Source organism: Aedes albopictus, chromosome 1 (assembly GCF_035046485.1).
Source record: "Aedes albopictus strain Foshan chromosome 1, AalbF5, whole genome shotgun sequence".
NCBI lineage: Eukaryota > Metazoa > Arthropoda > Insecta > Diptera > Culicidae > Aedes > Aedes albopictus.
In genome coordinates, this window is record NC_085136.1 from 230,325,744 (window position 1) to 230,343,958 (window position 18,215).

At 41.7% G+C, this 18,215-nt stretch overlaps 2 protein-coding genes across 3 annotated transcripts in view; both read right to left on the minus strand.

Annotated features, from left to right (window-relative positions):
* LOC109430731 (choline O-acetyltransferase) overlaps positions 1 to 13,221 on the minus strand; it is a 171,547-nt gene extending 158,326 nt beyond the window's left edge. Inside the window, exon 1 of one of the 2 annotated variants that reach the window (XM_062846393.1) lies at positions 13,089 to 13,221. The gene's annotated coding sequence lies outside the window, so the exon portion shown is untranslated. The remainder of the gene's footprint in view (positions 1 to 13,088) is intronic. The other variant, XM_062846392.1, reaches the window with a different exon arrangement.
* LOC134283918 (vesicular acetylcholine transporter) overlaps positions 1 to 13,226 on the minus strand; it is an 87,008-nt gene extending 73,782 nt beyond the window's left edge. The window contains exon 1 of the mRNA XM_019706807.3: positions 13,089 to 13,226. The gene's annotated coding sequence lies outside the window, so the exon portion shown is untranslated. The remainder of the gene's footprint in view (positions 1 to 13,088) is intronic.
* Positions 13,227 to 18,215: the final 4,989 nt, after the last annotated feature.

An 18,215-nucleotide genomic window follows, 5' to 3' on the forward strand; every position in this document is an offset into this window, starting at 1 on the left:
ACCCTGCCCGCCTTCCGAGGACAAAGGGAGTGGCGAGGACCACTCAGGAAACTGGCTAAGCGCCAGCATGTTACCGTGATGGACTCTCCAGGGCGAGCCATCGATGTTCGTTGCTGCTAGGCTAAGCAGCTAACCTTGAGGGTGCGATGTGCACTAGCCCCTCTCTGAAGCAATACCTTCTTGGTGGTTCCGGAGCGACGAAGGGTTTGGCGACCATAGGAATGTGTATTAGTGGGTCGAGGAGAGAGTAGTCCTGGCTTTTACTGGTGTTGTAGAAGATGGCCTTAACCCCACACTACCCTAACCTTTCTGTTAGGGTGTCTGTTGAGCAGATTATCCCCCTATGGTTTAGAAGAAGAAAAAAAAAGACGGCGGTTTGGTGTTCGCCGCTGCAAAGGCCGCGCTGCAGATTGAGATCAAGACAAGAGAAAAGGCCTGTCAGAGTACCAATGCGACTCCGCGGAGTGATGCCTGCAGGATCGAGATGGCCAAGATGGGAGGTATAGGGGCTTCTACAGAGTAATCTCCAGAAATGTTGGAGGGGATCATCGAGATGCTTTTCCGAGACATGATCCTAGTCCTTGGCCTCCCTTCGTAGGACAGCCGAGGACTAGGGACTGGCGATGAGGAGAGGGTCACCGATGTGGAACTTGCGAGATAGTAAAGTCCTTTGGCCTAGGTAAGGCCCCAGATCCGGAAGGAGTTCCGAACGTGGCCTCAACACTTAGCTATTGCAGAGGCTCCCGAGATGTTCGTTCATGTCTGCTATGCAGAAATGCTTGGACGAGTATGTTCTCCCAGAAGATTGGAAAAGGCTGAGCCTGGTTCTTTTACCAAAGGCGGGGAAACCAACCGGAGACCCATCGGCATTCAAACCAATATGCTACACGGCGGGGAAGGTGCTCAAAAAGATCATCCTTAATAGAATGTTGAGGCACACCGAGGGTGCAAATGATCCCTCCAGTAGCCGGTACGGCTTCCCCAAGGGGAGGTCGACCGTAGACGCTATCCTGTCGGTTACAAAAACCGCCGGGAAAGCATTCGAGCGTAAGAGAAGGGAGATTCGCTACTGTGCAGTAGTGACTCTGGATATAAGGAATGCTTTGGCAAATTGGCCGGCTTGTGCCGATGCGCTCTTGTGTCTGAGGATACCGGGGTACCTGTACAAGATTCTCGGAAGTTACTTTCAGATTCGAGTACTAGTTTACGACACAGACCCACCTCTGTGTCTGTGTGGAAGTGCATTCACATAACCTCAGGAGTACCGCAAGGTTCCATCCTAGGTCCGGTGATATGGATTGTCATGTACGACGAGGTGTTGAGGTTAGCGTTCCCAATATGAGTGGGAAGTAATATTCCCTCTGACTCAGGTCCTTTCAGGCCATGACTGCTTCCGACAGTATCTACAACTTTTCGGTCATGCGGGTTCTCCCGAATGTCCGGTTTGTGCTGGTTTAGAGGAAACGGCGGAACACGTTTTGTTCGTATGCCCGCATTTTCGCACAATGAATGGACGCATGTTTGTCGAATGCGGGGAGGACTCAACTTCGGACAATCTTGTCCAAAGGATGAATAGGGATGGGTTTGGCTGGAATGCCGTTGCAACGGCTATCACCCACATCGTCTTGGAGCTACAGAGAAGTGGCGCGTGGACTCGGAGAATGGCTAATTCAGACGCTATACAAGAAGTAGTACAGGGGTCCGGAGTCTGCTACGTAGTCCTTACCGGTGCCCTGCGGTCGAAATCAACCCTTACAGCGATTAAGTGATCGCGGGGAGAACGTTCTGGTAGCGTTGCTGTCGTGGTGTCGGTCTGCTGGGTATGATTTGAGCCCGCGGTTAGGAAGGGATCCTCGGCAAGGTCGGGGCAGGTGGAAGCCCTATGCCCACACGTCCTTCTGTGTGCGTGCTGATAGGACCTAACTTACGGGAAGATCAAATCGCTGTGTACGTGGTATCAGTTCTCGATACTTGCTGTGCAGTTGGAAGCATACGTGGTGTCGACTCTGCATTCCTACCGCGAACAAAGGGAGTGATAAGAACCACTCGGGAAACTGGCTAAGCGCCAGCGTGGTCGTTGCTGCAGGCTACGCAGCTAACCTTGAGGGTGCGATGTGCACTAGCCCCTTTCTGAAACAAAGCCTTTTTGGTGATTCCGAAGAGACGTAGGGTTTGGCGACTATGGGAATGTGTTTAGTGGGTCTAGGAGATAGTTGTCCTGGCTTATACTTTTGTTGTAGAATACGGCCCAAACCCTACATTACCTGGACCAAGGCCATTCAGGTGTCTGTTGAGAAAATTTCCCCCTTCCCCATGATTTAAAAGAAAAAAAAAATGACGATGTCTACCCAAACTAAGGCCTTCTCATTCGTGGGTAATCCGAAGAGCATGGCAGACGCAATCACAGAAGTGTGTGATTCAGCCATCATGAAAGGAGCTGCCAAGCGGTGCCCGCCAAGCATGGTAGATGTTAACCTAGAAGGTGACGGCCGACGGTCAGTAATGCCAGTACATCGGACCTCGGTCCTGGAAAGCAGGTAAGGATGACGTATTCGTACCGGCGAAATGATCGTCGAGCTCAAGCGTGGCAAAACCTGCAAGAGGTCCTTGGTGAGGGTGCCTAAGTGAGGACTCTCACCGCGGAAGCGACTCTTAAAGTCAAGATCACGGATACGTAAAGCTCGTCACCGCAGCCATTCAAATACAGAAAGACTCCGCTGGGACACAGCTGGCCTTGGTTCAGCCAGTTAAATTATTTAGCTCAAAATGGTCGATATGTTCGCTGGACATACATTGGCCACCAGAGGCTTGCTTCAGGTGTATTGAACCGGGACACAAGTCGTGGGACTATAAAGGCCCTGCTGGAGCAAGCTTTGTGCTGATGTGGAGGTGAAGGCCATGAACCCCAAGGCTGCTCGAACCTTTCCAAATGCTTGATTTGCTGTGGGAAATGCGTGAACAGCAAGCAACCGACAGGAGACCCAAAGTGCTCGGCCTTCAACTTTTCAAGAGAGCCTCAGTTGACAAAGCACAGTACATGTAAAGCAAATAACACTGAACCACTGCGTCACAGCCCAGCAACTGCTGGGTGTAGCAGTCACTGAGTGGAGGATGAATATCGTCATCATCGGCTGCATACCGAGAAACCATCGAAAACGTTGATTGGGTCGCGGGTAGGTCCAAAATAGCGACGTTATTGTCTACATCGTGGTTGCCTAGGTCAACGGAGTGTTCTTCTGTAGCTCAGTAGCTGTCATGCGCCTTCGCGGTGGTCGATGCTGGACTGTACGATGACTGAGATGACAACGCAAAAGCTGGATGTAATATAGCGGTCGTGAAATGGGAAAGGCCAAATGCGTTCAATTTTTCAAGCATTCATAAATGTTGACCACCAAAAGCATTCACTTCAATTAGTTAGGTTCTAAATTCCATATGAGTATTCTATCCTACTTTATCAAACAGTCTTGGCCACCATTATGGGCCAATCCATCACGCAGTTTTCTTCAGACGGAATCTAATTCTGCTGCACCGTGACCATAAATAAAAATAACACTAAACAATCGTTAGAGTCTGTTGTTCGGAGTAACATTCGTTGCTCATCTGTTTGCTTTCCCGTACACATCCGAGGGAACACCCCTTGTTGTAATATTCACAAAAAAAAACAGAAAACCCAGTAGAGCAATTCTCACCGGATCCATTCCAAGTTTGCGTTCGTCCATAGCACAGCAACACATCGCATATGAGGCTTTCCCTCCGCTTCCCCTTCGAAGCGGCAGGAAGTCCTGGAATTGCTTTCTAGTGTTTCGAAATTTGATTTCGTGGGAGTTGAATGCGGATGGTAATTTGAATAATTCCAGCGTTACTTCTTGCTCTCGTTACGATGTTTCCCCTCCCGGTGTCTGGTATTTATCCGTGCCTAAGGGAAAACTCATGCTAGATGCCTTGAATGAGTACCAACCCAAAAAAGACATAAATATTTGACGCCTTCATTCCCCAGCTCGGTGGGTTGGAATCTTCCATTATGATATTCAGGCGATGAATCCTCTGGAGAATTGTTTGCATAGAGTGAGCCAACTTTCCATGGAAGGCCTCTCCATTGAGGAAGGTATTGTGAAATAGACGAAACAACAGTGTTGACATTAATATTAACCCTCGAGCAGTCGCGTTTTCGATTAGGGGCTGTCCATTAATTACGTAAGGGTTTTTGGGGGGAGGGGGGGTTTACAAAATCTTACGAGCCATGAAATGAGCGATCAGTTGATCCTAAATGGTGATTTTGTATCTAAATATCAACTAGTTTCATATTCAATCAATTTCCTTTCAGGAGATAAACGTAGGCAGGGATGGGACCATTCATTTGCAAACAGTTACATTCACTTGCAATTATCTCAGTTCAGAAGCATGCTATCGAAAAACAATGTATGGATGAATTTAACCTTGTAGTTTTATCTGAAAGTTTGCCGAATTACATTGGGTTCGCACACGCATACCAAAGTCGTGAGCGAGCTGCGAAGGCAGCTCTCCACGCGATGAATGTAAATTACATTCACGCCGTGGAGAGTTGCGTTTGCTGCCTTCTGTTGACCTAACTATTGATTCTACGATAATATATTCCTCTACAAAGTTTCAGGTAAAACAAAAATGAAAAAATGTTCCATACATTGATTTTTGCTGCGATGTTTCTGAAGCGAGTTAACAGCAAGTGAATGTAAATGGTTGAAAATGAATGATCCCATCCTTGAACGTAGATTCTATTTATCTTGGCCCACCCTAATATATACTGAGCATTGAGACTACGAATAGCCACTTGACTGTTATTTCGCTTGTTTCCATGTGCTACATTTCTTTCTCATTTTGAATGAACGATGCGGGAGGAAAACTTTGGAAGTACTCCCATGGGAACGGTCTTTACTGACGAAGGCAAAGCAACGTTTGAAAGCCAACCATCTCTTGCTTTATTTTTCCATAACATCGCTAGCTATACTGAGACGAGACAGTTCCACTCCCAATGGTTAACTTAAAGCTTTTTTAATATATCTTGGTATTTGGATATGAAACAACTCTGAAGAAGTTCGTTCTTTACACCTAAACTGAAAAAAAAAAATCAACGGACTTTTTTAAGCATTCTTGGAGGAGGCTCTTGCGAAAACGGAAGAAAAGTTTCTGTATTATTATTTTTATTTTTAACAAAAAAAAATGGAAGAGGGAAAACCCCCTGAGAGTGACTTTCTTTCGAAGTCTTTCTCAAAGAGGCACAAAACCTCTTCATTTTTTTCAAAAAAAAAAATCGTTACAAGTAAAAGAGTTTCTGTAGGGTAATTTTCCAATTATTGCACAGCTAAAAACTCGCCTACTGTTGTTACACACTCCATGTTATTCTTATGAGGTGTGCAACAATTGGCGAATTTTTAGCCGTGCAACAATTGGAAAATTACCCTAATGCTCCTAGAGTTTTTTTTTAATTTCTTTATAACCCAGGGTGTATACTGGAATTTCTTTGGAAATACCTCTTGAAATGCCTCTCCCGCCACAAGAATGTCTCTCAGGATATATCTCAGAAGTTCTGTTAAAGCTTATCTTGGTATTCCAATTTATGATTTTCCGTGATTCCTTCCAGTGTTACTCTTGGAACTTCCCCAGGAGGACTTCCAGGGATTTCTTTCAGTGTTGCTACAGGAGTTATTACTAATAACCTTGGTCGTGAAGCCCGCAGTCGGCGACGAAAAGGTTAGTCGTCACCGTTGTTCTTTCGGACGAAGATGGTTTTATTGTTATCTTCACGCTGTGGTGACGAGAAGGACGATTATCAACCCTGATGCCAACTGCATATTTCATACAGATTGGATGCAAAGTGTTGGCAAGCAAGAAAACCTCACGAGAAAGAAAGTGTTGCAAATAGGAAAAAGCCTATCTAGGAAGAATTCAAGAAGAAGATGGGACTTATAATAGATAGATTTCAATTCCAAAACAATGCTCTGGTTCAACGAATGACGGAAAGACTATACAGGGATACAGTGATGTGTGCAACACGGGATCGAACGCGAAAATTATCAAGAGGTTTACAAATATATTATCTGTGATCTCGCGAGTTGCGAGATAACTCCATATAAATTACAATCGTACTACATCGAGACCGCTGGATGGTACAAGACGTCATCAAGTGTTCATTTGAATTCTGATGTACGACGCTAAAACCGTAGAAATTTAATCGTTCCTGCAGGGACACCGTCAGAAGAACCGCAGGAATGTCGGAATTAAGTCGGAATAAAAAAATCTGTTAATATCGAGGTTTTTTACTTAGGTAGGTACTATGGTTTTTTCATGTTTTTTTGCCTTTCTCGTGCACCAAGGTGTACCGAAAGGCTATATGTTCACTCCAAAAACGAAAATTTGATAGAGCCTCCGGAGAGGTCAAGTCTTATATACCAATCGACTCAGCTCGACGAATTGAGGTGATGTCTGACCGATTTTAATGACCGACGGTTCATTCGACGCGGAATCTGGTCCCATTGTTTCCTATTGAAAATGGTTCAGATCGGTCCAGCCGTTCCGGAGTTATGGCCATTTAGGTGTTCCGGACCGGTACCCCTGGAAGGGGCCAGATATGAAAACGCTACAAAACCATGCATGCGGCACATCAAACTACGGCATTTTTGATAACTTGATGAATTGTAAGCACCAAAATAGTCTCAGACCATATCTGAACCGGTAGTGACCCGGAACCGGTTCCGGGTGTTCCGCCGGAAGTAGCCAAACATAAAAGTGAACTAAACCCATGCATGCGACATATTAAACCGCAGCTTTTTCGATAACGTGATGAACAGTAAGCAGAAAAACATTCTCCGACCATATCGGAACCGGTAGTGTTCCGGAACCGGTTGAAAATGTCCCGCCGGAAGTGGCCAAGTATAAAAGTTAACCAAACTCATGCATGCGACACATCAAATAGTGGCTTTTTTGATATCCTGATGAACAGTAAGCAGGATAATATTCTCAGACCATATCTGAACCGGTTGTGTCTCGGAACCGGTTCCGGGTGTCCCGTCGGAAGTGGCCAAATATAAAATTGAACTAAAACCATGCATGCGACATATCAAACCGCAGCTTTTTCGATAACCTGATGAACAGAAAGCAGGAAAGCATTCTCAAACCATATCGGAACCGGTTCCAGATGTCCCGCCGGAGGTAGCAAAGTATAAAAGTAAATTAAACCCATGCAAGCGGCATATCAAATAGTGCCTTTTTTGATATCCTGATGAACAGTAAGCAGGAAATATTTTCAGAACATATCTGAATCGGTTCCGGATGCCCCGCTGGAAATGGCCAAAAATAAAATTGAACCAAACCCATGCAAGCGACACATCAAATCGCGGATTTTTGGGCATCTTGATTTGGTAAAAAAAAGTTTCCGGCATTATTGGGGACAACCAGTAGTGTTCCGCAACTGATTACGGTTGCACCATCGTAAGTGGTCAAATTAAAAGGAGAACCAAATCCATAAATTCGACACAATAAATGACTTTTTAGAGGTAAGCTGATAAACGGTTAACAAGAAAAATAAAATCATAGACCATACTTTGGAAAACCGAAACCGGTTCCAGGTGCCCCGACGGAAGTGGTCAAATGTAGAAAAGTACCAAACGCATACACGCAGCACATTAAATAACGCGAAGAATGGTCAGCTAGAAAATAGTATCAGGCAAGTAGTGCTCAGGAACCAGATTCGAGTGCCTCGCCGGAACTGGCGAAATGCACAAATGAACCAAATCCATACCTGCATTTCATCAATTTGCGACTTTTTAGGAAAACTGATTAATAATTTTTATGAAACTAGTCTAAAACCACATCAGGGACAATCGGTAAGTGGTAAAATGTGAACCGAAAGTGGTAAATGTGAAATTGGACCAAACCCATACGTGTCGTACCATAAAACCACGCTAATTCGACAATGATGGCTGTCAAATTACCTGGGTAAACTTTTAATTCGATAAACTAACTATTATAGTTTTGTTTAGATTGTATGATTTGTTTTTGAACATAAATCTTACAGATATTGACGGTTTCCCCCCTTATCGAACGCGACGATTTGAATCCGTCGCGGATGAAACCGTCGCCAGAATCGTCGCAGCCAATCAGCAGGCGGGAGTCTGACGTTTCTCCGATCTCACTAACACAAACAGCAGCAGAGGTGGTGCTTGATTCGTTGCGATGATTCAGAAATGCGACTGGAAGTTGGCAGCGCGTTTTGTTATGAAAGCAACATACAATATTGTGGTGGTAAGAATTGATAGCTTGTTCATTTTACGATTGTTGGCTTCCGAGGTTCACTGCGGTTGATCACTAAACGGATCAGATGTCAGAAAGCACAAAATTAGAACTTTCGGAAGTACAGTCATTGCACAATTATGGGCCACTCAGTCACAATCATTAGTCAATCAAATATGATTGACCCATAATTGTGGGTGACCCATGATTGTGCTATGACTGTAGCAGCTACACGTGGAGCCGCTGCGGATGTGAGTAACATCACAATATCGTATCATTCCTATATTTACAATGTATTACACTGTGACATTTGATCATTTTTTAATTCAACAAATTTCGAATGAGCGGGGTCCAAATTAAAAAGTGTCGTATTAAAGAGTGATGAGTATGTGTAAATATGTGTAAGAGAACAAATCTTGACATATTAAACCCACATACAAACAGATATCTCGCTATACTCGCTACGTTCTTGTTTTCAATAAAATATAACCTAGAATGTGCAGAAAAATCTTTATCGAAGACCGCAAAGTGATCTGTGAATGTGTAAAAAGTTATATCTTAGCTTGTTTGTATCGTCTTGATATTGATCAGCTCCCAGTGTTAGTGAAGGTATTCAAGCAGTCAACTGAGAAAACTGATATTATTCAGCTCTGCTTATACGCTGAACACAACGTCGGACTATGTGTCATCAATAAGTTTTAAGTTAATTCAATGATGGCTTTGATAAAATGCTTGCTTTTTCTAAAAAATATCAGGATTCAGGAACACTTTGACTTACGTCAACGGAAAGATCGTGAGAACATATACGACGAGAAAGGCACTTTCTCCTCTAGGTGGATTAATTTGGTTTTTTTGGTGTGGCTTCCAACGAGAACGTCTCTTATTATTTTCAGACCCGCAAATTTCATCAACGAGAAACATCGTTGGAAAGAAGAACGTTCCATTTCAAAAATATATGATATGGAATCTTAGAAATAACCTGATGTTACGAACAATGAAGCACCATATTCCAACGACAAAATTGGGAAACAACGAGCTAACTTACACTGCCCAGCTCAATTGACAATCGTCACTGCAATAAGCAGCGGCTAAAATATAAACGACTCATAAGAAAGTGATCATTCTTCATAAATAATTACAAAAGTGCCAGTGAAGAAACAGGGGTGTAAGCAGTAGCGTGGTTCAAAAAATCGTTTTTGCTCCACACCGCTCATTCGATTTCTTACCAGATTATATGCCTTCTCACAAAATTTGAGCTCATTTGGTTGAAAATTGAGACTGCACAAGCCCGTCAAAGTTTGTATGGGAATTACTATGGAAAAACGATGTTTTTCATTCAACCAACCGTACAATTTCCCCAAGTGTCATAGTGGGTTAGTCGACCCTTGGTAATCCTAGGCTACTCTATCAGCTACAACTTTGCCGAAGACCGCATTTAAATCGGACGCCTCATTAATTAGTTACCGATTTTTATTCAGAATCGAAATCTTTACTCATGATGGTTAAACTATTCGATGGGCATCACTGCATTCTGCAGTGGAACATAGTAGCCATGATTTCAGGGTGCTATCTTTGGCGCCATATGCAGCAATGTTGCCTGCTGGGAAGCTGGAGGATCATAGCTAAAGTTTACCCAGTTGGATACAAATCGATAACTAACTAATGAGGCGTCCGATTTGAATGCGGTCTTCGGCAAAATTGTAGCTGATAGAGTAGCCTAGTGTTTCCAAGGGTCGACTAACCCAATAGGGCACTTGTGGAAATGCTACGGTCGATTGAATGAAAAACATCGTTTTCCCATAATAATTGTCATACAAACTTTGACGGGCTTGTGCAGTCTCAATTTTCAACCAAATGAGCTCAAATTTTGTGAGAAGGCATATAATCTGGTTAGGAATCGAATAAGCGGTGTGGAGCAAAAACGATTTTTTGAACCACGCTAGTAAGCAGTCATAAATTACAAAAGTTCCATCTATATATATATAAATAAGTTTTAAGTTCCTTTGAGGCAACAAAACTCACGAACGGATGAACCGATCAGCATGACTCTTGTACGGTTTGATTCGTATTAATGATGGCTGTGTTTATATGTACAAAAAGTTACGAAAATCATCTAGAGAAGTAGCAAAAATGATAAAGTACTGATTTTCCATGAGCTGGGAAGGAAATCAACAGATCGAAATGAAATCAATCTAGCGTGCGGTGCTATTTGAGCTCAATAGTTGTCAAACCACCCCAAAACGGCAAGACAAAGTTTGCCGGGACAGCTAGTAAACAAATAAAAAATGCATAAATAAATCAAAAGTTTCCATAAATAATTAATTTTTGAGTAATTAAAAAGTCAAAAATGCAAAGAATAAATCAACTGTTGCAATAAAAAAAGCCATTTTTCCCACCAAATAACTTCGAATTTTCCATAAATAAATCCGATTTTTCCATAATAAATTAGAACATTCACAATAAAAAAATATCGAAAAAGCAATAAATAATTTAAAAAGTGCAATAAATGAAAAAATAAATTATCAATAAATGTCAAAAAACGAGCAATAAACGTAAATGCTTTTTGAGCCGAAAAATACATAGACCATGCGGCGAAGCCGCATAGAGGATTGAGGAACTGAAGCGGAAGGAAGCCGCCGAAGTTTCCGATATCCGATGCACCGCAACTGCATCGTTTCGATTCTAGGCAAACCACAGATCCAAGAATTTGCCCGGTATAATGCAAACATAGATGTTATCCCTCTTTTAGGTCCGACGAGCGATAGCGAGTTCGGACAGCAAGCGAGTGCTCGGTAAATTGCAATCATAGTTAGGCAGGCTTTTCAGTCGTTACAGTCATATAAGTGCAATTCAGCATTTCACTGCCTCATACTTTCCTGCATTTGTTTTTCATGGGTAATTTAGGGTAATTTTTATTGCATTTTTTGAATTTTTTATTGCTTTTTCGATATTTTTTTATTGTGAATTTTCTAATTTATTATGGAAAAATCGGATTTATTTATGGAAAATTCAAAGTTATTTGATGGAAAAAATGGCTTTTTTATTGCAAGGGTTGATTTATTCATTGCCTTTTTGACTTTTTTAATTGCTCAAAAATCAATTATTTATGGAAACTTTTGATTTATTTATGCATTTTTTTTATATGTTTATGGAACTTTTGTAATTTATTACTGCTTACACCACTGTTTCTTCACTGGGACTTTTCGAATTATTTATGGGAAATTTTGTTTAATTGTCTGCCAATAAGCAGCTCCCAATATAATCCTTTCCCCTTGGTTCCAGGGTTGGCAAATCCATGAAGCACGAAATATGTGCAAACCTACGCAACACACCGTCGTTTTCATGCAGTAGGGGCACATCTTCTAAAACTTCACTCATTCAATTCCTATTTCCTGCAATTCGGATGTTTTTTTAACTACTATTAAAAAAGTTTATAGATTTTTATTTGTGCATTTATTGCACAAAATTGATAATAATAACAAATTCTCGAGTTTCCTAACTCTAAAAAATACAAATTTTGAGATGTGCCCTTATTGCTCGAAAGTGACGATATAGACAAATCACTTGTTCATGCCTTTTGAAAGTGACTCTAAACGGAGGCCATCATATTTACACCTCGCCGAAGCGTTCTAGGACAGCCTTTCGGTAAAAAAAAACATCTCGAAACGGGAAACTAAACAAATCCAACATCATACTGTAAGGATAACCAGAAGTTCTCATCAATTACGCAAGATATGTCTTCAAACTTTGCCAGTATTCGGCTCTTGATTTATTATTTACTTCCACGCGGGCTGTGGGTCACCGCCTTCGGTATCGATCCGGCAGACAGAGGGTCTCCTCTGGTCTCCCCCAGTCATTCAGTGAGCGAATGTTTTCCGTTTTGCGGGCGACGGGGTTCACATGGCGACCAACAACACCATTCCGACGAATGCGTTCATTCACAAAACTTGACGTTTGCTGGGCGAGCTGAGCAGAAAGCGACATTGCGTGTCGAGGCAGGGTGGCAAATATGGCAATATGGACGCCAACGGGCCCCACTTTCGGGGTGGGTGGCTGGTTATGTAATGTCGTACACATTTCTGGTGTGTTAGAATCACTTGACTTGTTTGTTGGGTTTGTGGCTGTCTGGTTTGGGTTGGTGTGAGTGTATGTGCTGGAATGTTGGGGAAGTTGAGAATGGGGATGAGAGGAGGACACTTTTCACCACACTGGGGCTCTCTTTGGATTTGAGTTCCAACATGGTGGTTTTGGGAAGAACACACATTTGCGACCAATTGAGGAGAGGAGTTGAGCTGAATGGTTGAATGCATGAAAATTTAGTGGGGAGCCCATTGGAGCAAGTAGAATATTGGCGAAATTGACGCCATTTTGTTTTTTCTGTAAGTGGGGTTTTTATGAAAATTTTTCGAAAATACCTTAGAAAACAGTAGAACCTAGAGTTTAAGTGTTCTTTAAATAGAGGTGTATATTTGGAATCCATTAATGAATCAACTTTAAAAAAAAAATGTTTTAGCAAAAGCACAGAGAAAATTTTATATAATTCCAACAATTCTTGAAGAAACATTGAAACGACGTTAAATTAATTGAATTACATCTCTTTCGACGTTGTTTCTCCCTCCGAATGTCGAGACGGAGACAAATTGTGGCGAAGATCAAATTAGGACTAATTACATAACCGACTCGTTGACGTTTATTGAATTCAAGGAGGCGACCTTCTTTGTTGGTTTGAAACTCGTTTAGTTGCGGGAAGGATGGAACATAAGACTTTTAAAAATAGGAGGAGGTTATTTGCCAAGATCAAGACATCGAAAAGGGGCACCTACCTGTATCGGGAATGGAAACTCCGGTCAACCGATTGGAAAGGAATCCACGGATGTTGGTAACGACCTTTTGGGGTGAATTGGTGGCCCCAAAAAATGAGCTGCCTAGCTTCGAGAACAGGGCGGATGATTCACCCGCGCCGTTTCCTTCGGATGACGACGCCACTGTCCCTGTGTTGTCGAGGGCTTGCCCTTACTAAGCCAAGAATATATCCACGAGGGTCTTGGATCGATAACCACTCAGAACACTTAACACACTTTCTGGTAAAAATTCCAATTGACGAAAATGACCTTTTTAGCTTCGTATTATGATTCGCTTTCACTACTCCAGATTTTTGTAGTTTTCACTTCAAACTTTTCATTTTTCAATCATGAAAATGGTCATCTAGAATCGATTTTTACACGATTTTTTCTTCACCATAAATTGATACCGAAAATAAGCCTGTAGTATCAGATTTTTCCTTGATAGATATGTAACACGTTAAAATCGAAACTTTTAACTAGATATTAGATAACCGAAAACTGCTTCAACAAAAACGAAAAATCACAATTTGTAACACTTTTTCAGCCAGCCTTTTTTTTTGCTGTTCTGGCTAATATGTGGTGTGAGTGAGGAAAAATCCTCAGTTGACGCTGCAGCCGCACGACGACGAGAGGACCGTTCGACCTGGTCGCAGCAAACGTGAAAACATTCTAGCCAGGTGCTAGGAATTCTTGAGCTCACAAACCCCCCAAAATCGTGTCCCGATCCGGGAGAGAACCATCCAGAGAGAAAAGAGCACGAGTGCCATCGTTATCCTTATGCCAAATACACCACCGAAACACTCACTCCTCCGACAGTCCTGCTGCTCTCGGTCCCGTCAATTCCTTTTCATCCCCAGCAACGTGCCGGTTTGGTGCGCATGGTCACTGCTCCTTCGCCGCCTGATTGGTCCTTGCCACCGTGACGTCACCCTATCGGCAAACCCATTAAATATTAACGACCCCCATCGCTACGTTGACCAGCCGTCGCCAAAGAAATCGAGCCTCAAAGTCTCATAAATCCTCGGTAATTTTTTACCTTTAAACCTGTCCGTCATCGATCAAGCATTTTGTCTCCTGAAATACAAAGTTCTTGTAACCTTTCATCATTCACTCAACTTGGTGACAGAATGTCCCCCATACCCCAATCACCCATCGAGTTCTGGTGGGGATAGACAGAGCTGGAATCCAAAAATGGCGCTTAATTTTCCACATACCATCACACACATCTAAAAGCAGCCTCTTCCGTAATGGTCGGTGGTGGCAAAGTGGATGATGAGTAGGACGGTTCCCTGAGGAGGAATTTCACTAGCGCGCACATACACACGATTTCCCCCACCACACAGCTAGTGCCAAGATAGCGTGTTTTTGTTTCTACCAGAAATTGCCAACCATAAACTCGAGGAAGTCACTTTTATTTTTCTATTTTTCATCGCTTGCGGTAGAATGTACGACGACGGTCTCGTGCGTCTTCTAATTTCGGTTGGACATTATGAATGACTTTGAATGGCCATCATCAAACGGGAGGACACGCTATGAATGAATCAGAAATGCTCCATATATATTTTGTAAAGAAAAAAAGATGCTTTCTGCAGAAATTGTTTGCTAAATTTATCCCTTTACAAGACAGTGGCAACTATATTGCCACCGACACTATTTTTTGAACATGATAACAATTTCTATCGAACTTCTTTTTCGTTTTTTTATTATTATTACACTAGTTTACAAAATAAAACGAAGGTCGTGAACTTCTGTCAACGACCAAAATTTTTGAAGCATATTAGCGCTGATTTCGAAACCGTGCTTCAAAAAAATTAAAGTAGAACAGTTTTTGAGTTTTAGCTCAATATCTAGTTTTACAACTTTCAAAAATATGGAATGTAATAAAACTCAAATATATTGCGTTTGTTCAACAAATTTTAAATCTTTTTCCATAAATTAAAAGCTGAATATAATACCATTCGATCATCTGAATGCAGGTTTTGCGTCAGATTGATTAAATTCTAGATATTGGCAAGTTTTGAGGATGATCTCCTTGAATTTTAGCAAATTTTCCAATATTATGTGAAGAAATGTATTTTTTTCGATTAAAAAAAAACAATTTAAAAATTCTTTCTCAACATTAATTTGACATATCATATGTTGGCGAGTTACAGTTAAAAATTCAGCTCAATCGGAGCATTGATTATGGAGAATGAGATGTGTGAAGTGAGCGACTTTTAGTGAAAATAGAACAAAAATCGATTTCAAATCATCAACCTTGTATGGAAAGTCGAAAAAATTTCCACTCTACTGTATTTTTTTCCTTCACGTTTTCGAACTCAGGGCATGATTCTACGCCAAAAACGATCATCAGCTTACCGAGTTCAAAAATGCTGTAAACTAGTGTTATTATTATTATTATTATTATTTATTCCATTTTTTTAGGAGCAGGGAAAAGCCCAGTGGAGGTAACTCCTTTCGAGATTCTTCCTCCAACAGGCATAAAATCTATTCATCTTTTAAAATTCATTACAATACACAAACTTACAGATAAATCTATGCACTTTCCAGTGAGCACAGCTGCTCTTTTAAGGAAGTGCCAAAACTTATCTAACTAATTATTAATGGCGTTATTCGGTGAATCATCACTTGACATAAGTAAGATCAACTGCAGCGTTCCCCGCTTTCTATACCACACAGCTGTTATCGGTTGGTTGGCTTCGAGGCAGGGATGGAAAATGATGAAAATTGCAGCTGAGCAGACACAAACCAAAACAAACATACTCGTGAACAACAGGGGCCCGAGAATACTCACACTTCTTTATTCGTGAGTAATCGAAGCTGGCAAGCACTCGCATGTGATTCGCGAAGCTTCGTGAGTTTTTTTGTATTTTGACGGAAAACGCATTTTAACGACTGACAGTGCTGCTTTTCAGGAACAATGAAGCATAAAGCATTAATTTATGTTAAATAATCACTGGATTTGCTATTATTATAACCACAACAAAATGCACTTCCTGCACCTCCACTAGTTCTTCACGAATAAAAGCTCATGAGTGTTTCTGTTTTTGTTTTGCTTCTTACTCACGAAGCAACGGGTGCGAATAAATTCACACACTGTTTACTCTCGGGATCGTGAGTAAGCCTTGTGTTGGCTTTACACTCGCGAATTGCTTCATGAGGAGAGTAATTCCATCACTGCTTCGAGGAACTCTGCAACAAACTTAAGAGGCAGAAGATTGATTGTTTACGCATACTTGCCTGTAAAGAGACCCCCAGCACAACTCCACCCGGGACGACAGAGATGGCTGTCATCAATTTGACTGTGACTTGGGTGTAGAGAAGCTTGAAATGGGTTCACGCATACCTTCTTGAGATAACTAACAACGCTGGATATTTTTTTGGTTCTGAACTAAGCTTGCGTCGTAATTTGGGAGCTGTTTGTAGAGTTGGGCTGCAAAACGGTGAGTCGATAAGGAGAGTGTTCAACATATAACATAGCTCTGGTCCTCATAAGTTCCTACCTCATGCTTCCACGGGTCAAGCTATGATAAAGACCGCCAACTAAGAGTTGTGTGCTTAGCTGGTAGTGCAGTCTGGGAGCTGTTGTCCTTCTGAGTTCAGCTAGATTGAGGAGGTACGACCCGAGCGTCTGTTGACCAAGGAGGTGCGGCTCAAACAGAACTGGCACGATGGCCCTCCGGCGAGACAGGAGTTTTGACCTGTGCCCAATAAGCCACCAGTAAAATCCCCGTTGCAGAAACTTAGTTGAACCGCAGAGAACAAACGAATATGCTCGAATAAAATTTCCTAAAAATCTCATGAAAATTTAAAAAAAAAACTAATTAACAGTGCTGAATTAGTTATTTATGAAACAAGTTGCAAAATGATGAGTTTTTCAGTACGAGTTGTACATTTATTCAACGAGGCTTACCGAGTTGGATAAATACGACGAGTGCTGAAAAAATCGAGTTTTGCAACGAGTTGCATACAACATTTTTTGCAATTATGACAAAATAACCTTGAGTACGATCATTTCTGACTATCCCGACATGTCTCAAGAAAAACCACGTGTGAACATCCGCACAAGCGTTATTTTTTCAATCAGGTAGGCTGTGTTCATATGTGCCACAAGTACTCGGAGTCGCGTCGTCAACAAGCGTTGTTTGCTGCCTCTACGTCTGTTTGGCTGACCAAATCAGAATTGAAATCGCTTCTACATATTCAGATTAGATCTGTCGAAAACATATAGAAGCAGCCACCGCATCCATATAAGACCACGGAAAACATTAGTGTTTCGGAAAACTTGCGAAAAGTGTACCCCTGCAAAGGTGCCGAAAAGTAAAACTTTTCGGCACTCTTATCAGTGCTGAAAAGTACTTCTTTTCGGCACTCTGGAGCTGGTGAAGAAAAGTAGGCCGTTTCGGCACAGTTTTGGCGATTGAAAAATACAATCTTATGCCACCTAATTGCAAAAATTTCATTTCGTCATAACTAAATTCAACCACATACAGCTCATTATAGAAGCTGAACTTGAGAATAAGGTAGGTATATGAAAAACTTGTGCGGCTAGACCAGTTCTGCAAGAAAGTCACGGAAAACCGCTATTTTTCACAGACTACCTTTGAAAAATGCCAAATGATATTCACCGTGAATATCATTGGCATTTTTCGAAGGTAGTCCGTGACATTCACCTTTTATACTCGAAATATAGCGGTTTTTCCGTGACTTTCTTGCAGAACTGGTCTAGCCGCACAAGTTTTTCATATACATACCTTATTCTTAGGTTCAGCTACTAAAATGAGCTGTAGGTGATTGAATTTAGATATGACGATATGAATTTTTCAGCACTGCTAATTAATCCACCTAGCGGTGATGACGCCTTTCTCGTGCCTTCGAAAACGGGTTAGGTACAAAATTACGAAAGGCTTAAATAACAAAAGGCTGAAAAACGAAAGGCTGAAACTACAAAAGGCTGAAATAGTGTTTCGACTAGTTTTCAAACGCACCAGCCTAAAGACTAACCTCATCACTAACAACTTAGACAAACACACGTATAACTCCAATTGGGAATAATTACATACCTTCATCGATTTTACGATCTGTTGGAAAATTTTCTTGTCCATC